This window comes from Carettochelys insculpta, chromosome 5 (genome assembly GCF_033958435.1).
Source record: "Carettochelys insculpta isolate YL-2023 chromosome 5, ASM3395843v1, whole genome shotgun sequence".
In the NCBI taxonomy this organism is placed as follows: domain Eukaryota; kingdom Metazoa; phylum Chordata; order Testudines; family Carettochelyidae; genus Carettochelys; species Carettochelys insculpta.
Window position 1 is genome coordinate 43,875,236 of NC_134141.1, and position 17,945 is coordinate 43,893,180.

Below are 17,945 nucleotides of genomic sequence, written 5' to 3' on the forward strand. Positions count from 1 at the left end.
GGGACCTTTACCTTAAAGGGGTTGGGGCAGGGAGAGTCCCTTTCTTGGAGGGTAGCTGTGCAAATGAAATACAGACCTTAATACTGGTGAGGAAGTAATTCCCAAGGTCCTTCTGCTCATCTCATCCACTGCTTGAGTCTTCTTCTGGCTGAGTCCATGGACCAATATTGAACCCTGTGTGAGGCCCAAGGGAAGGGAATAAATCTAAGCTCCTTTGTGTGTGTGTGATAGGTGTTTTTTTCCACACACAGATCTTGGAAGGCTCTCCTGTGAGTTATATTGCAATACTGTTTCTGTACTTCTCTCTGATCATATTTGGTTCTTAGACCATACAAGGATTGTAAAAGGGATGCTTTAAGTTGGCACTGAAGTGCCAAGAATAAAACTGGTGACTATAATGGCAATTCTACAAATGGATCTGGGGATGTTTTTAAAGCTTAGCACAGGATACTCTTTCTTTTTTAATAAATGGCCTTGTTTATCACCCTTCGAAGGAGCATTTTGTTTTGGTGGCTGTTGAGTTTGGGAAAAAAAATCCAGAATGCCTGAAGTTTGTTTATCAACTTTGCTCATCTTTTGTAGATATTCTATATTTGCAATAATCTGGTAAAAAATTCCATCCTTTCACTCATGGGCTATTTCAGTGCTTTTTTGAATATTGCATATTCATCCCCATGAGGGGGTATATTTTCCCCATCCTGGGATGAAAGGGGTTAAAACTCAGTTTTGGACCAATGTAGTCCCACCACATCTGCAAAGGCTGCTGTAGCTGGTGAAGGACTTTGAAAGAGAGCTAGACACTCCAGTAAGGGAGGGAAATAGCAGATGAGCTAGGTAAATGAATCAGTGTTCCCTGTGAGCTGAATACTTGGGTGTCCGCCCAGGAAAGAGTCAAATGCCATCCAGCTGATAAACAGAACCCACAGCTGGCAGTGTGTGTTCCTACAGGTGGTGCGTGTTATGTGCACTGAAACAAAATTTATTTAACACATGAGCGGAAAAAGTTAGAAGGAACATTAAGATGGACCCATCCTGAGAACTCTGGAATAAGGACACAGTGGGAAGCCAGTGGGGAGCCCTTGTTGTAGGAGATACATGAGTTGCAGCTATGGAGAGACTAGCTTGTTTTTCGGGGTTATGGAATGCTTCACTTCGATTGTTTGTGAGACTGTGACCACACCCTGCACTGGGAAAGTAAATGGCAGGAAATCGCCCTGAGAGATTGCCTTGGAGTATTGCTGGGTGTTTACTAGTTCTGCCACTTATAGGGACCTGGGTGGAGCCTGGTGGGGTGGGAGGGCCTGGAATCCTCTAAAAACCATCATCTTATGAAGCAGGAAAAACAGCTTCCCTTCCCCTTTATGGAGATAAGGGGAAACAGAGACACTATAAGCATTGGAGCATGACAGCAGTGCCCGCAGGTTCCTCGAGATGGGCTGAAGACACTTCCTTTGGTGGGGACATTGGTATATTTTGATAGATTCTGTTGCTCTAGAAGAGCAGGGACTCAACTCTTCATCTGGCTGTGGGGCTGAGTCACTCTCTACCAAAAGAGGTGCTGTCACAGAGCAGGAATGCTTGAGGGCAGGGGTTGTTGGAGACAGGAGAGAGCTGTGACCCAGTGATGTCACCAGTAGGTAGCACTTGATTTAACAGACTAGGAGGGGAAGGGGTATCTGTTAATGCCAAAAGTCAGTTATATTTGAATGGTTATACTGTATGATGATGCACTGACTTTCCCAGCCCATCACTCACCCCTGTCCTCTGCCCCTGCTTTGCTTTCTCCCTTCTGCCCCGTTCTTCCCCTCACACCTACATCGGCCAGTTACCAGGAGACAAGCTGAATGCCTCTCTGGCTCCTTTCACCTCCTGCAGCTCTCAGCACTGTGGCTCCTCCAGCCCCCAGTTCTGAGCCACTCACGTGAGGGTAAAGAGTGGCCACCCCCAGCCTGCCAGCAGGCAGCAGTCTCTGACACCCTGGCTGGTGCTCAGCACCATTGCAGACAGCAGTGAGCTGGCACTGACATGCTCCACACACATGGGTCTGGGGCGGGAAGAGCTCCTGTGCCCCACCACAGCCCCCTCCCAGCTCTTCTGGCTGTGGTGGCCCTCAGCTGCTCTAGCAGCTTCTCCAGCCCCAGTGGTGACTTGGGTGAGTCTCTGGCATTTATTTAGTGGGGGGAAGTGGGGGCTGGCAGACAGAATCTGTTATTTCCAAAGTCTGTTATATCAGGGTCCATTAAATTGAGGGTTTACTGTAATTGTAAGTCAAGCCACATCACAGACCTAGTCATGTATCTCACTCCTGTGCCTCTTGCCTTCCTGTGCAGCCCCCTCATGCAGCCTCTTCCCATTCTGAACTTCCTATGCAGCCATCTTACTCTACCCCCATGAAGTCTTTCCTGAAGCCAGAGCCATCCTGTCTATAGGAACCACTGGGTTAAGACATTTCAGCTGCCCAGATCTGTTGCTATAGAATTCAAGTGTTCATCTAAATAGAAGGGTTTGAGGAGTGGGAAGCCAGATTCTCAACTGTGTCTGACCAGTGCTTGGTGCGAATGGAAGGTACACACACAAAAAAGGGAGTTATATTAATAGGGGAAGAGTGACTATTGAGATTGCGTATCCTCAAAAACTCCCTGAAAACTCTTTTCTGTTTTTAAATAAATGACACGCTTATCTTAATCCTTGTTTGGAAATGTTACTCATATAATTTGTAGTTTGTATTGTGAGGGGTTTAAAAAACTCTTTTTGGTTCTGCTTAGCATACAAATCAGAATACTAGTAAAATGTGCTTTCTAATCTGCATTGCAAACCTTCCTTCTACTTCTAACTTACCCTCATCTTTCAAAATCATAGATCCGCTCCTCAGGCATGCTTTGATTTTGAGATATAGCTATCTGCATTTCTGAAAAGAAAATTTTAAAAGAGAAACAAAATAAAATGCATCTGCAAATTTCTGATAATGCATAGTGCAGGCATACTTTGGAACAACCAGCCAGAAAAACAATTTATGATAGTCATTCAGATATGTATCTCAGATGTTCTGATACAGTATGTTTTTTTTTCTTGTAGTTTGGGGATGTTTTACCATGGAACTTTTCTTCTCTGAATGTTAGCAAGGGGCAACAGAGTGATTGCATTTGGATATGAAAGATTCTCTTCCAAGATTACTGTCTCAAGACATGAACTTCTTTTCTCAGGTAAATGTTTAAAACTGACTGCATTCTAAAATTATGCTGCATGTACTCCAGGTATAAAAAGTGGTGTACAGGGATGCTGGAACAATTTGTATAGTGGGGGGGCGGCGAAAGGCATTGAATCAAACTGTAACCATGTACATATGAGGAAGTGTGGCAGCATCTCCAGCACTCCATAGTTCCATCATCAGTGGTGCTCTGTGTACGTGTGGGTGTGTAAATGACCAGCAATGTTGATAATACTTAAGCTTTATTTGTTCTCTAGGAGTAGCCCAAGCTAAGCTTTGGGGATCTCTTGCTTATCCTTAGAAATCTTGCCCTCCCAAAATCCAAGCATCATAGACATCCAGTTTCTTCCTGCTAGGGATTTTTATTCCTTTCTTCCACAGTTCAAGAGGATGGGATAAATTCTCAGGCATGTCTTCAAGGGCACATGATGATCAATCAGTGACATCTTTTGACCTCTGCTGTTGCAGTGTTTTCGCTGGTGTCTATGGGCATTCGTTTGCTGGACAAGAAGGAACACGTCTGGTGGTAAACTAGTATTTCACACTTGGCAATGCTACTGTCCTGACTATGGCAGTTTTCAACTTCAGAGCAAACACTTAAACTGTGTCTACACTATACAGTTTTGTTGACAAAACTGGGGTTTTGTCAACAAAACTCATGGAGTGGCTTCATTTGAAATGTGTTCTGTTGAGAAATTGTCAACAGACTGCAGTAGTTTTTTGGGGAGAGTTCTGTTGCTCCTGTATGAGGCAGAAGACATCTGTTGACAGAATATGTTGACAAAAGTATAGTTTAGACCCTCTGGGGGAGCTTTCCGGCAACAGGCAGGGCTTCCAGTTCACCAGGTAATGCTGTTTGTAGAGTTTCTGGTTGGCCATTCTCAAGAGAGGGCCGGGCAGTCTGGCCGCTCTCCGTTGACAGAACAGATCCTCTTTTGAGCTGCTTTTATGTGCAGAAACAATCTGTGAACAGCGGTTTAGTTGGAAGATATCTTCCGAAAGTAGTTTCTGTCAACAGGTTGCTGTAGTGTAGATGCAGCCTTAAATACTACCTTTATAACATTGGATACAGATAACAATGAGATTAAAGCATACAGCCGTTTACAAGGATTTCATGGTCTACTCCCTAAACACCCTTTTATAAACCCAGTACCTATGCTGCCAACACTATCACACCAATGAGCCAGACTAGTTTCCAGCTGTGCATTTGTCTCTGTTCAGTAGAGGCTTATGAGCCTTGGGATAAGCAGGTATCTGGTCCCCCAGCATCACAGTTCTAAAGAGGATAGTGAAAGTCGGATGAAAAATAATGGGCTTAGTCATCTGCAAAGGAAATGTAGGTTAGATATTAGGAAAATCTAATATAAACGTAGCTAAGTTCTAGAATAGGCTTCCAAGGGAGGTTCCAAGGTAGAATCCTCATTACTACAGATTTTTAAGAACAGCTTGGACACATTCCTGTGAGGGATGTGATCTAAGTTTATGTGGCCTTGCCTCATTGTAGGGGGTCAAATCCAGCCCTACATATCTATGAATCTGTGAAAATTATTCACCACAGATAATTTATTCATAGATTGTAGCCCATCTTCCTGTTTGCAAATTAATGATCTACCCATAGATTAAGATGAATTTTGTTTCTAATTTAAAACTGTTTAAGCCCTTTGGTACAATTGTATTTAACCATAGTCTTTTTCAAGAACTAGTCAGTTGGAGAATGTCTCTGTTTGTGATGTGTGGTTGGTCACCCAAATCACATGATACTTTTCCTGCTTCCTGATTGGGTTGAAATATTCCTAAACAGGAGAAGAGAAAATAATTAATTTCAGTGTGGTTATGGGGTACCTCCAACATAAACCTTAACACAAGAGATGTTCCATGGAAGTGAAGGCAATACTCCATAGATCTTAACATAGGGGAACTCTGTGGCTGAACATTCTAGCGAAGGACCTTTTCTTCTGGAATTTGTTTATTTTATACTGCCATCCAAGCTTGATGATTCTAGGGGCATGGTGCAAGGCCTCGCCACTTTTCTTTAGCTTTTGTTGGGCTTGTGGAGACATAGGTTAATGATTTTTTCCCTGCAGTGGAAAGGTTTTGTGTTTATGATTTTGCTTTGAAAGCACTTGTTCCAGTAGTCTCAAAGTGAATATACACCATTCATCTCAGTCAGGTATGTTTTATATAGGAAAAGAAATAAAAACATCCATCAGAATGATTATAGATTTAGCTGGCAATGACAAGGTTTGGAAAAAATCACTCCCTTGTTTTATGCTGCCTTATATTTAGATATTGAGTACCTTTATTTTTACTTGTCACCAGCTACCATAAATTTGATTTTGCTAGTAGGTCCAGCACACTGTAAATATTTGTCTGATTTTTAAGTAGTTTACTATTAACATTCACAGCAAAACTTTGAAGTTTCTATTAAAAATGCATTTATTGATTTGTACATCGATATCCAGCTAGCTCAATGCTGAGGAGCTTCAGAAAGGGGTTGTACAATAAACAGCTGTACAATAAAAATCAGTACAAAATTATGCTAGAAGAACAGGTACTACGTATGCAACAACTGCCCCAGAACACCTATTGTTGGCTTCTACAGGGTCTCTGGGTTAGGGGGAGAGAGAGAGAGAGAGAGAGAGAGAGAGAGAGAGAGGCACAGGGCATTTTAATATTTCCCATTTCTCATGCTAAATCTTGAGGTGGATAGCAAAAACACAAGGCATCCTAATTGCATCATAAAAAGGAAATTATTTATTAAAGTGAAAGCTGGACTCTATGGACTATGACCCAGTCTCTCGCACACTATAAAACGAAATCAAGTTAATCTAACAATTCCAAAGGGAACAATGGAGTTTAATCAATGTGCATGTGTGTAAGTGGTGGGTAGGTGGGAAAAGAGAATCTAATTCGACGGAAAATATGTGACACCCATGTTTAGCAAATGGTTTTCTACTAAAGGTAAACTCTGTGAAGGTGCAGTAATTAGACATAAATCTTTTTTTTTATTATTATTTGCCAAAGTCTGAATACAAACTTGTACCTTGTTGGATTTCATTATTTTCACTACTCTCACATGCACTTGTCAACCAACATTTCCTGTATCAGAATAAGGCTAATTTGAGGTTAAGAGCAGACCCAGAATTTTTTTGGAATCAAAACTTTTGCATGGTCCTTTATCTAGATGAAATAATGTCCATTTTTTGGTTTTGATTTAGAAAATAAGAACGTAGGAAAACCCCAAAATCACTGTGGTGGGATTCTTCTCCTTGTCACCTCATTTTCATAGCCTGGTACCTGCATGGACCCAAAAGGAGTTGCTCCTGATTTATACTAGCAAGAGACAAGAACAGAAGAGAACATGTGTTATTTTGTATATGTGTTTTTACCAGCATCCCATTATTTTTTTACTTTTTTAAAGCAGTAATTTGTATGTCAGAGGGGAAAAATCAAGGTAAATTCCCTTTCTAAACTCACTCTTCCCTGTGTGAAGAAGTTCAGTGACTATCATACTAATTTTCAGAGCAGCGTGGTAAGAGGCACAAAATAACTGCTTAGCTATTCTTTTGTGGGATCAGCTAGGAAGTCCAGAAGAGGACAGAGAAATTTTATAATTGCTCTTTTGTGCTAATTTTGCTCAGCCTGGAATCTTGAGTCTGCGTTCCTGTACAGAGGGCATGGGGGACTGTTGCTCTCTGGGGCCAACAGCAACTTCTGGGGATCCATTTTTGATATCACGTGTGGCCACCATTATGCTAATGAGGTGCTGCATATTCATGTCAGCACTTCATTAGCATCTTCCAAGCTGCCTCATTAACATGTCCCTTCCGAAAGGAGGGGACTAGTGTAGACACAGGCTTGGAGTTGGCTGCCCGTCAGCTTGCTTGTAAGGAGGGAGAATACTGACGGGCCTCCAGTTTTGAACTGTCAGCCAGTTCTGGTGCTAGGCTAAGGCTTGCGCAGATTTAATCTTACCTGGCAGTCATTTAGCCAAGGAAATCTTTGACTCTATGTGGGAACCTTAGAAAGCTGTACCTTCTTCTCAACTTCTGTTGCTGGTGACCTCAATTTTTGTCTCTGTCAGGGACAAAATAATTGGTTCTGTGCCCATGAGAGCTGCAGAGCTCAGGGACCACTTCTTGGGTATACAGACCTGTGTGAGCAGGTCAGAGCTCCTCAGCAGAAGGGTCAGGATTCTGTACACCCCATTTTTGAATTTACATTATAATTTCATTGTGGACCTAATCCTGTAAAGTACTGTTTCCTCATCTCCCCAAGACTTTACTCTAGGTCCCTCATTAGGTCAATGGTAGCTTGATCTACAGTTTTCAGAACCTTTGCATCTTCCACTGAAGAAACTTGACAAAATCTTTGTCTCTTGCATCAGGTAAGCATATGGTCGTTGTTTTGTCTGTTGCAGAGGATGCATTCACCTTGCGTCTGGGAAACCTTGGGTCCTGATCTGATGTGTTGTCTACATCCAGTGGCAGGCTTGGAGCGGTCTTCTACTCCAGAATGCATGGCTTCTGCCTTCTTGGGTAGGTATCTTTTACTTAATTGTTTAAAATTTCAGTAAGGGTAATGAACTGTTTGCTTCAAAGTATGTCACTGTTGACAGATCAAAAGCTACCTATGGCACTGCTTCCTTTCTTTGGCTAAAATCCTCAGGAGTCTAACTGCTGGTCACCATTCTCTGTGTTCTGCCATGTGTTCACCCCAGATGTCCAATTGATCTAATTTGATGTCGGAGACAGCAGTAGCTTTTTGTAGTCTGACAGATATTGACATCTTGCCCCAATGTGATTACCGATCCTTTCTGGATTGCGTTACAGTACCAGGTGAAAAAAGATGGATCGCTCTGTATCCCAGTCTAAGCAGAAAAGTGATTTCTATGGCCGTGGATAACGGGTTCTTTGTCTGGTGTCAGGGTTCGGGGTGAGGAGGCGAGTTATGCCACAACATGTTATATATGCGTTTTCTCATTCTGGAAGATTATTTTAGATATTTTCCTTCTATAAGCTCTTTTGCATAAAACCTGCTATGATTAATTCTCATTTTCTGATTTATATAAATCTTACATTAGCCGTTTATATTTACTGAAGAGAGATTTATAAACAAACCCAATGTGGATATAATGTCAAACAATTATGACATTGTTTTTCTCTGTCATATTCAGATTAGAGACAATCTTTTAAAAGGTTTTCATACAAATAACATAACTGAAAAGAAGCGGGTGTGAGAATATTTTGTAGCTCTCTAATTGTATGAGAGCATTTTATAACTAATTTCAGCTAATATCCCCACATATAAATCTTTGCTTTCTTCACTACAAGCTACAATACGTATCCCTTTACTCAAAAAATTCCACCACAGGTAAATTATGTATATTTGTATGAATATTTTAAGCATGTCAACTACATTGGACAGAACTCAAATCTTCTCTGAAGCTGATTAAAGTTTAATTGTGGAGGAACGAAGAGAATTAATAAATGCCCAGCTGTGTTTCTTGATCTCTTTTCTGGTTTTTACTTGGTAGAAGATAAAAGAAGCAATCACTCTTTAACTATGTAATTAATTTAATATCTGAATAACTTAGCATTCATGAATGTATCTCTGTTTTATCTCATCATTTTATATCTTTGTTTATCTCCTCATAAAATGTGCAGAGCTGTAGCTGCATGGGAAAGAAATAATTTAACTACTGTTGTTGAAGCAATAATTTATATGCTGGACTTTGCATGCACGGACAAAAGTATTTTGATTGCTAAAGAAAATGTCAGTGGATTGGTTTGGATTTTGGATATTGGATTGGTTTGATTTACACTAGTGATGATGTCTTCATTAGTTGGAACAAATGATTAATCTTTCTTTGCCACAGCTGCCGTTGTGCTTTCTCAGCCAACCATTTTAATGTTCAGGTTGACAATCAGTCAGAAAGAATCTATTACAAATGATCAAAGTCCATGCTCGATAGTTTTCTTCTTTTTTTTTCTTTAAAATGACAAGCAGAACATCTTTAAAGTCTAGAAAAGGTTATTTGTGCTTTAATCTGTGTGTTTTGATGCTCTGCACATAGCATTCTGTTTGTTGACTTATATCGTGTTCTTTTACGTGTTAGTGAATTTTACCTGTTTAACCACTTTGTAAAGGTATATAGAAGTGCTGGAAGAAACTGACTGTTACTAAATAGGAGGGGTCTCTTCAACAGTGCACACGTCCCTCCAGGCATTGGGGTATTGGAGAAGAGGAAGCAACATGAATTCCACTGAAATGAACACATAACCAGTGCCAAAAAAAAATCCTGAGCTCCTAATGTGCACATCAACAAGGCACAGTGGATGTGTGCCAATCAGCTGAGTTTCAGAGACTGTGTCAGCAGGAAATGAACCAGAAAACTTTTTAAACAATTGTTTTCTAAAGCTGTTTGATCTACAGTTCACACACTTGCACATGCTTCAGGGTGAGGAATTTTAAACAGGGAGCTTCTCCAGGATCTGAGCGTAGACTATTTACAAAGAGAATTGAAGGGTTTTTATGTGATGTAGGCTATGGTTACGTGAGCAAGTTTTGTCCACAAAACTGGAGGAACATACACCCACAAAATGCATTTTGTCCACGGTATGTCGACAAAAGTCGGGACTTCCGCCGACAAGCTTCTGCCACTCAGTCATGAGGCATAACGCTGCTGTTGGCAGATTCTCTGGGGGCCTTTTCTTGACAGACAGGGCATCCAGAACAACGGGCAGCCCTGTCTGTTGTGCTCTTGGATGCCTGCCAGGCAGTCTGACAAATGGATTCTGTTTAGGACATTACATTTCAATAAAATAATTTCAGAGAATCTACTTACATTTAGCTTTCCTGTATTAAAACACAATTATAGTTATAGAATACACATTGCAGACTCTGTTTGTAAAGCTAATTTCACATGACTCAAGAAACCTGACATACATATGGAATAAATAGCAAAAATGATGATCACCTGGCAGTACAGAAAACATGGAAAGTGTTCAGTAATGTACAGCTTGACTAATTTATCCAGCATAATGGAGGGACAGTGGTCAACTAGACAAGCTTGAAAGCCCAAATCCTCAAATATATGAGGCACCTGATTCCCATTGTTTCAGTCAAAGTTAGGAACTTAAATAACTTTGGGGGTTTTGTATCAAAAAATACATACTCCTTGGCACTGATAGGGCATGCTATCAGTTCCATGTCAGAGTGGTCAGCTGTCACAGCCCTTCTAGTCTAGGATCTAGGGTAGCACCTGAGGAATAGCTAGTATCCTTCTGACCCCCCCCCCCATGTTGGCATGAAAGCAATCCACCTTCCAGTGAAATCCTATAACCCTTCTCCAAGAAATGCGTGCTTATTTTGGCTTTTTTTCCAAGATGATAGGGAGGGCAAATATCTGCTTCACCTTAATTTCACTAGTACAACAATCTTTGAAGGTGTTTGTGCTATTAAAAGGCTTTCTTGCAAAGGATGATAAAAGATTATCTGCCTGTTGCCTGGAAAATGCATCGTTCAGTATTTTTTGCTATCAAGCCCTTGTGAATTTCAAGTTAAAGGGAAACTTGGACCTTTTATTTGCAAATTGCAAACATCTCTGTCTTGTGTCTGAAAAAGCTTGTAAGTTGCATTTCCATTTCTTCCCTCTTTTGAAACTGTTATGAAAGAAATCTTCTTAAAAATCCCCCATTGAAGATTGGCGACTCAATTCAATGTAAATTTGGAGAAATAAGAAAGTTTAAAAATATACAGTTAAATAAAAAATGAAGGCAGATGTGTTATTTCAGTCCAAGTTGCAATTTTCTCTCTGCCTCGTCCTGGCTAAGCCAAAGGGGAAAACATAACAAAGTGACTGTTGGATCGGCTTGTTGATTTAGGATTTTACTTTACTTTGTAAAAACAAATCTATTCATGCTAAAATTCTGCCCAGCTGCTCACAGTTCAGATATTCTGCTCCTTCTACATACCTCAACGTGAGGTCCACGAACACAGGCAGAACTGAATGTAGTATATGGGGGGCCATGGGTTGATTTGAAAGTAGAATTTTATTCTACAAGTGGAGTTGTTTAACCCCACCTGTACTCTTTCCACTCGTGTACAGTCAATTCAGTAAGAGCTCAATGCCCCCAAATGATTAATACGCAAATTGGGACCCTGACATTCTGAACTTCTAATGGACTGTTCAACAACTCTTGGCTCCCATTATTGCAATAGGTTGATGCCACAATTCATCCTAACCAATTCTAGCAGCCCTAAACTCAGCAGAAACATTCCCTAAGAAATTCCATTTTGTACAAGAGGATTCCTTTCCCTGAGCAGGGCCAGTGGAAAGTCTGAGCATCACCACCCTCATAGCAGGCTCAGTATAGGAAGCATGTAAACAGAAATGATGTGCCCAACAAACCTGGTCAGGAAATGGGTCCTTTTTCCTCAAAAAGTCAATACAAATGAAAAATGTTACAATTTTTTTTTCACGAAAAATCATTCCCCTCCAAGTACTTTGGTTAACAAATCTTGGCATAGTTCTTCATGGGAGGTGTAGGTCAGGTACTACTTATTCCCATTCTGCTACACAAAGTAGGCCTTTCATCAACCTACACCTTTCTTGATGCAAAACAGTCCCCCCATCCCCATGGCAAGAGAGGCAGTTTCATTATGGGTGTCCCTGGCTGAGTTGCATTGTAGTTTGCATGGCCCACAGAGGAGACATGAGTAAACTGAACTACAGCTTCCGTAATGTGGCAAGTCAGGAACTTCAGAGTGTTTGGCTATCAAGGCATTTAGGTTTTCATTAAAAAATATTTTTTTTCTGACCATAACAGGCACTTTTCACAGGAAAAAAAAATCAATTTGCCAAAACAATTTTCCATCAAAAATTTCACCAGAATTTTTTTTGTCACCTCTAGTGACCATGTTATTATCTGGCTATTCTCAGAAAAGGAAAATTTCTAACATCTGAAGAGTTGTTATAGCAGCCAAATAGTCCAGCCCAGAATATTGGAGGTGCACTCAATCAAATGTAACTGTTAGTCCACTGATTCTATTGTAAAATTGCAGTATTTTAGTCTATGGTTATCTGTAAATTGAAATACTCAGACATGCAAAATGCTTTAAGAAAAGTTATTTTTGAACATTTCAGTTGGAAATAATACAGGAAGCTGTATTAAACTTACTGAAGTCAAAATGGGTCAATGCTACTATACAGTGAAACAGATGAAATTGTATTAACATACTCCTGGAAAGCTAGAGCTTTCTTGTGCTACCTACTAAAAAGCACAGTGGCTAATAGAGCTGCTCTGTACAAGGAAAAGCTCAGGGGGCTTTTTACTGCAAATCCATAGCTTTACGTGCAGAGAGGTGAACATTCAATGAAACACCTCTAGGTTTCTCCTAAAGAGAAATTAAATCCTAAGCGGGTTTATACATCTTATACATTTCTCAAAGAGGGCATTCATAACAAGTACTTCCAAACAGGAAGGTAATATATATATTTGGTCCAACCTTCAGACATTTTGAGCTATTCAGAGCAATTCTTCAGGGGTGGAAGGGATACTCAGAATGTCTTTTACACCAGCAGAAGTAGGCCCAGTATATGATATGACCTCACTCACCTTGATTTTTTTTCCTGGGACCAACATAGTTCCAACAATACTGGAATGTGCTTCCAGAGACAGCTAACTTGGGAAATCTCATACAGAGCCAGCTCAGTGGGGCCCGGCCAGGGGTGGAGCCCACAGTGGCACACTGACAGTGCGGCCTGGCCAGTGGGTAGTGGATGCTATAGTCAATTGGAGTGTGGGTTCCAGAAGGTGCTGAGCCCAAAGCAACCAACTTGCTCACCTTGGCCTAATGCTGGGACTGACCTCATAGAAAAAAATCAAATGATACCTTTCACAAAATCACTGAAACTTGATTACATGGACAGTGATCAATACCAGACATTTGGATTAAAACTTCTGGTGCTATAAGAACAATATTGCATGTATGCTGTTCAGGGCTGATACTATTGCTTATTATGAGGATTGTGTGACACTGCCCATTATAAGATCCCCTTTTCATTGCATATAACTTTGCCAAATGTAAATCATTTACTAATCAACATGCAAGGCACTACATTTAGTCGGTTGGAGTGGAGATCCATCAACTACATAAATCGTTTAAGCTGAATTTTTCCATGCCACATCAGGCTAAATCTTCCTGGAGGACTGAAGCAGAAATGTTTCAGCTGCTTCCACAAAAAAGGCCAAAGAAGAATATTGTTTAGCCCGTGCTTAAAAGTAAGTCTGTTGTTATACCTCTCCTTCTTACATGTCTGGGAGCAGAATTTTGAAATTTGTCTTTTGCCTTGAAATGTGACACGTCTTCACATTTAGTTTACATAAAGGATGTTTTGCACACCCTCATGAAAGCTGCAAAGTCAAGCATATAGAGTTTAGAAAAAGCCAGAATTAAACTTATCTGTGCAACCTTAATTCAGTCCTCTTATGTATGCACATTTTTATAGTCTTTAATTACATGATTGCCTACTATTTTTTCCTACCAGCCTCTATCTTGTTCGGCTCACAAAAAGGAGAGTGCACGCTGAGCAAGCAGTTATTTTATAAGAACATAAGAATGACCACACCTGGTCACACACATGGTCCATCTAGTCCAGTATTCTGAATTTGAGACCTCTGCACTATATGAAGACAATTTATCGTTGGGCTGGTGCAAATCCCCAAAACCTCCTAGTAGGCCAGCAGACACCCCTCTCTGACAGGTTTCCATGGGGAGGATGTTTTTTCATTTGTTCCCCTCCCAGCTCCACAGGCTGGTGCACGTGTTCCCCTCTTTTCATGTGTCCCCTGGCCCTTCCTGCCATGACCAGGCAATTTAAAACCCATTCAGGTGTCCCCTGGTGCCACCACCAGTAGTGCAGCAGGGCTAGAGCAGCTTCCAGCTGCTATCTCCACACTGCTGCCAGCACCTCCCTGTGGCCTAGGGGAGATGTGTGCAGAGCTGTCCCATCCATAGGATAGTTTTGCACAGCTGCCCTGGACCATGGGCTTTGGGAGGCCCTGTAGCAACCTTTCAACATCCTATTATTTAGGTGCCCTGTGCGCAGTAAAATACAGTACTTTTGACATGGCAAGTGGCAGTGCTAAGGAGAGAGGTAAGAGTAAATCTGTTTTGTGTTGTACAGAAATAGTTGTTGTGAAGCTAATGAGGTCTGTTGATTCCTGAGAGATCACCTTAAGACAAAGTAAGGCACCTACCTGGCTTCTATAGATTTTGCTAAGCAGAGATCAATAGTAACCTTTGCTGTGCTGATTTTTGATACAATAATCATGTACACATTTGTATTTTTTCAGTGCTTATGTATCTCTAAACAGTGTACAGCTGCCACAGCAACTGTTGAATATGGAAGATTCTTACTGTATTTTACTGCACACATGGCACCTGAATACTCTGAAGAAAAAGCTTATTGTCTTGTGGTAACAGGTGGGAAACCTCAGTGATGGCCCAGAACCCCATTGCACTACATGCTGTACCAAAAAAGTAGGAAGTAGTATGGTCTTTGCCCTGTGGAGCTTATATCTAAGTGAAGATCACAAACAACCAATATGTCTTTATTTAATTCAATCAATATATTGTACATTTTGATCTCCATCAAAAAATAGCAAAGATAGCATAAGAGAGCTTTTCAACAATGTGATGCCCATGGATCTTCAAAGGACAGCCTGCCTTCCTTTCCCCACAGTTTCCATAGTAATATCTCAAGCCACAAGTATCCCTTTGATTTTTCATGGAGCAATACACAGTCAGTTGTTATTTTTCATAAGTACAGGTGGCAAAATTAAAGAAGAATGAGATGGAGAGCCTTAAGTGGTGTATGTGTGTGGGTGTGTGGGATTTAAACTGGAGAACACAGCAAAGATGGTAAATCTTAATGATAATTCTTGCACTGTAATCCTCATTGTAATCAGTGAGGATCAGAATGGTGAACTTGGAAATAATAAATGCAATAAAAGATTAAAAGTATCCAATGATTGTATTAACTCAATGGCATATGTAAAAAAGAAAAGTAGTACACTTCATTTTCTTTTTGCATGTAGTTTCTTTTAGGATATCTGCCTACATGGAGTGTTTTCTTATCCCTAAGCGAGAGCAGAGAATCAATAAATGTCATGGATTGTTGTTTTTCTTTTTATGCGTGTCATAGCTTCAGGCACTAAGATTTTATCATTATCTTGTCAAATATGCACATTTGATGTGCTATTTGGCAAGTTTTATATTCAAAGATTGCCATTTGCTATTAGCTTGGCATATGCAGTATTGTTCAAAACTATGGAATATTCATTGGAAGTCTTAAAGGTTTTATAACATTCCACGTTTAATTTGATCACAATCTTATTTGATTCACAGTAAGCAAGAATGTTTTGCTAAGATCCTAGAAGATAAATTTCCTGGTTTTGGTGTTTATCCAGACAGATGTACATTACAGGATGCAGAAAATATGTCAGTGTTAATAACAAAAGGGAAACATGTAAAAGACAGTAAATATGGTTAATTATAAGGGTAAATTTGTACCAAACTTGTCAGCAACATCTAACATGCTCAAAAGTCTTTCACAAACAAAAGTTAGTGGTGGGAAGAAGAATGAGTTTAAGTAGATAATGTTATATTTTCATTTCTAAACAATTGCTGATGATCTTGGATTCAAACAAACAGGTCAGCATTGCAGATAATGATTCCAAGAATGATGATTTTTTTTTAAAAAAGAGTTGCTTGGAGTCTTATAACACAATAATCAAAACCAGTAATTGACACTTGGTTTATATGTTGAAGATCAAAAAAGAATGTTTAGGTTTGCATTTCATTGGAATTGTATCTGAGAGATTTTGAATTTAGTAAACAGGGTGATTCCAGGAATAAATTTGCCTTATGTCAACCCAGCTTGGTGCCTGAGGCAGAAAATGAGGTAGAAAATAAACTTATAGAATTGCTTGCTAAGTCCAAATTGTTCAAACACACCTGAGGGCAAAATCTGAAGACACTAGAGTTGCACAGATGTCACCAAGGACCTAATATGCTATAAGGTGTAACTCCTTCCTGTTGTAAATAAAATAACAATGGACTGGAGAGATTATTTTAAGATTGGAGTCTAAATTAATGTTAAACTATGGTTTTGAATTTGGGGTTTTGGTTGAACCAGATCTGGAGTTCGGCAGCAATTTGACAGAATCATCTTTGAAACATAAAGTTCTTAAAAATATATGTTTTTATAACAAGATTCCAATCACTATGGGCAGTATTTGCATTATAAAATGGATCATTTTTGATCTAGAATCCAGGTATCTGGCTCAAAGACCTCCCCACCCCCTTGAAATTTAGCATGTTTTTGAATTGGAGATCCATTGCATTCCTATCTCTGGAATAAAATTAGAGCTCAGCATTCCTTATGCCTGTGGTGTCCAACCAGTTCTGAAGGAGAAGCCACTATAATGGGGACTAGCCACATTAGTCTGAAAATATATTTATTGTTCAAGTCAACTCGCCACACTCAAGTGGCCAAATAGCCATTGTGGCTAGCGTGTTGGACTCCATAGCCTTATGCTCTGAGTTACCCAGAGTTGCCTTGAGTAATTGGTGTTCACTGAAGCGACTCTTTCCCTTCCCCTTGCTGTCTGCCATCAAGTCTGAGAACTATCTGAGCTAGCATACGTAGTCCATATAGAGAGTTTTTCTGATGTGATCCATGACACTTTCTGACACCTCCAAGATTAGAAGCATGTGGTGGGTTAGAATGTCTTAATCACTTCTCCACTCTTTCCTCACTAAAACATAATGGTTAAGGTTCTATATATCTTCCCTATTGGAAAAGCTACCTTCATCTGTCAGAAGTGGAGTTTTTCATCTTTTGAGTTTCAGCACTATTCCGAGCTGTAGGTGGTTCTGCATATGGCAGTAATGGTTATGCCAGTGATGTCACAATGTCCCTGCTATTGCTCTTCTCATTGCAAAGGATTTAAGTGCAAACTCCCGTAAGCGAACAGCTGTTAGCGTTGCATCAGAAAGGAAATGATCTATGGGTCTTCAGTGGATTTTCTTATGATCTTTGGGTCAGCTCAAGAATTTCCCGTCTCATCTTCCAAAGCAAACTTCTCATGCTTCATGATAATAGAACTCATGTGAACAAACAGCAAGTGGTGAAATTTAAAGAAAAATTGTTGTGGTCAAAATGTTCATTAAATGCAGTCTTAAATCAGTAATTTTTCATGACTGGTGCTGCACAAATTTAATTAAGCCCATTTTAAAAGGCTCATATTGGTCCTCACTTTTTACTACATATGTATCATATTCTAGGATCAATTTCTGACTGCCACTGTTCTGCAGGGTAAATTTCAGGCAAGTTATGGAACTGCTCTGTACCTTAGCTTTTTCATCTGTAAACCATGGGTGTTTCTACTGCCTATCTAAAATGCCATATATGTGGAGGATATTCATATTATATTTTCTAACATGTCTAGGTCATCTATAACTAGATGTACAAAGACTGAAAATGTACACAATCTAGTACAAAACATCATGGGCAAAATTCACCTGTAGCAAAACTACATTGACTCACATGAAATTACACCAGAAATATATTTTTCCTAAAACGTGCACATGCATACAGATGTAGTTAATTAAATGTTAACATGACTTTAGCATGCATAATAAGTCTGCATTAAAGCTCTATTTTTTT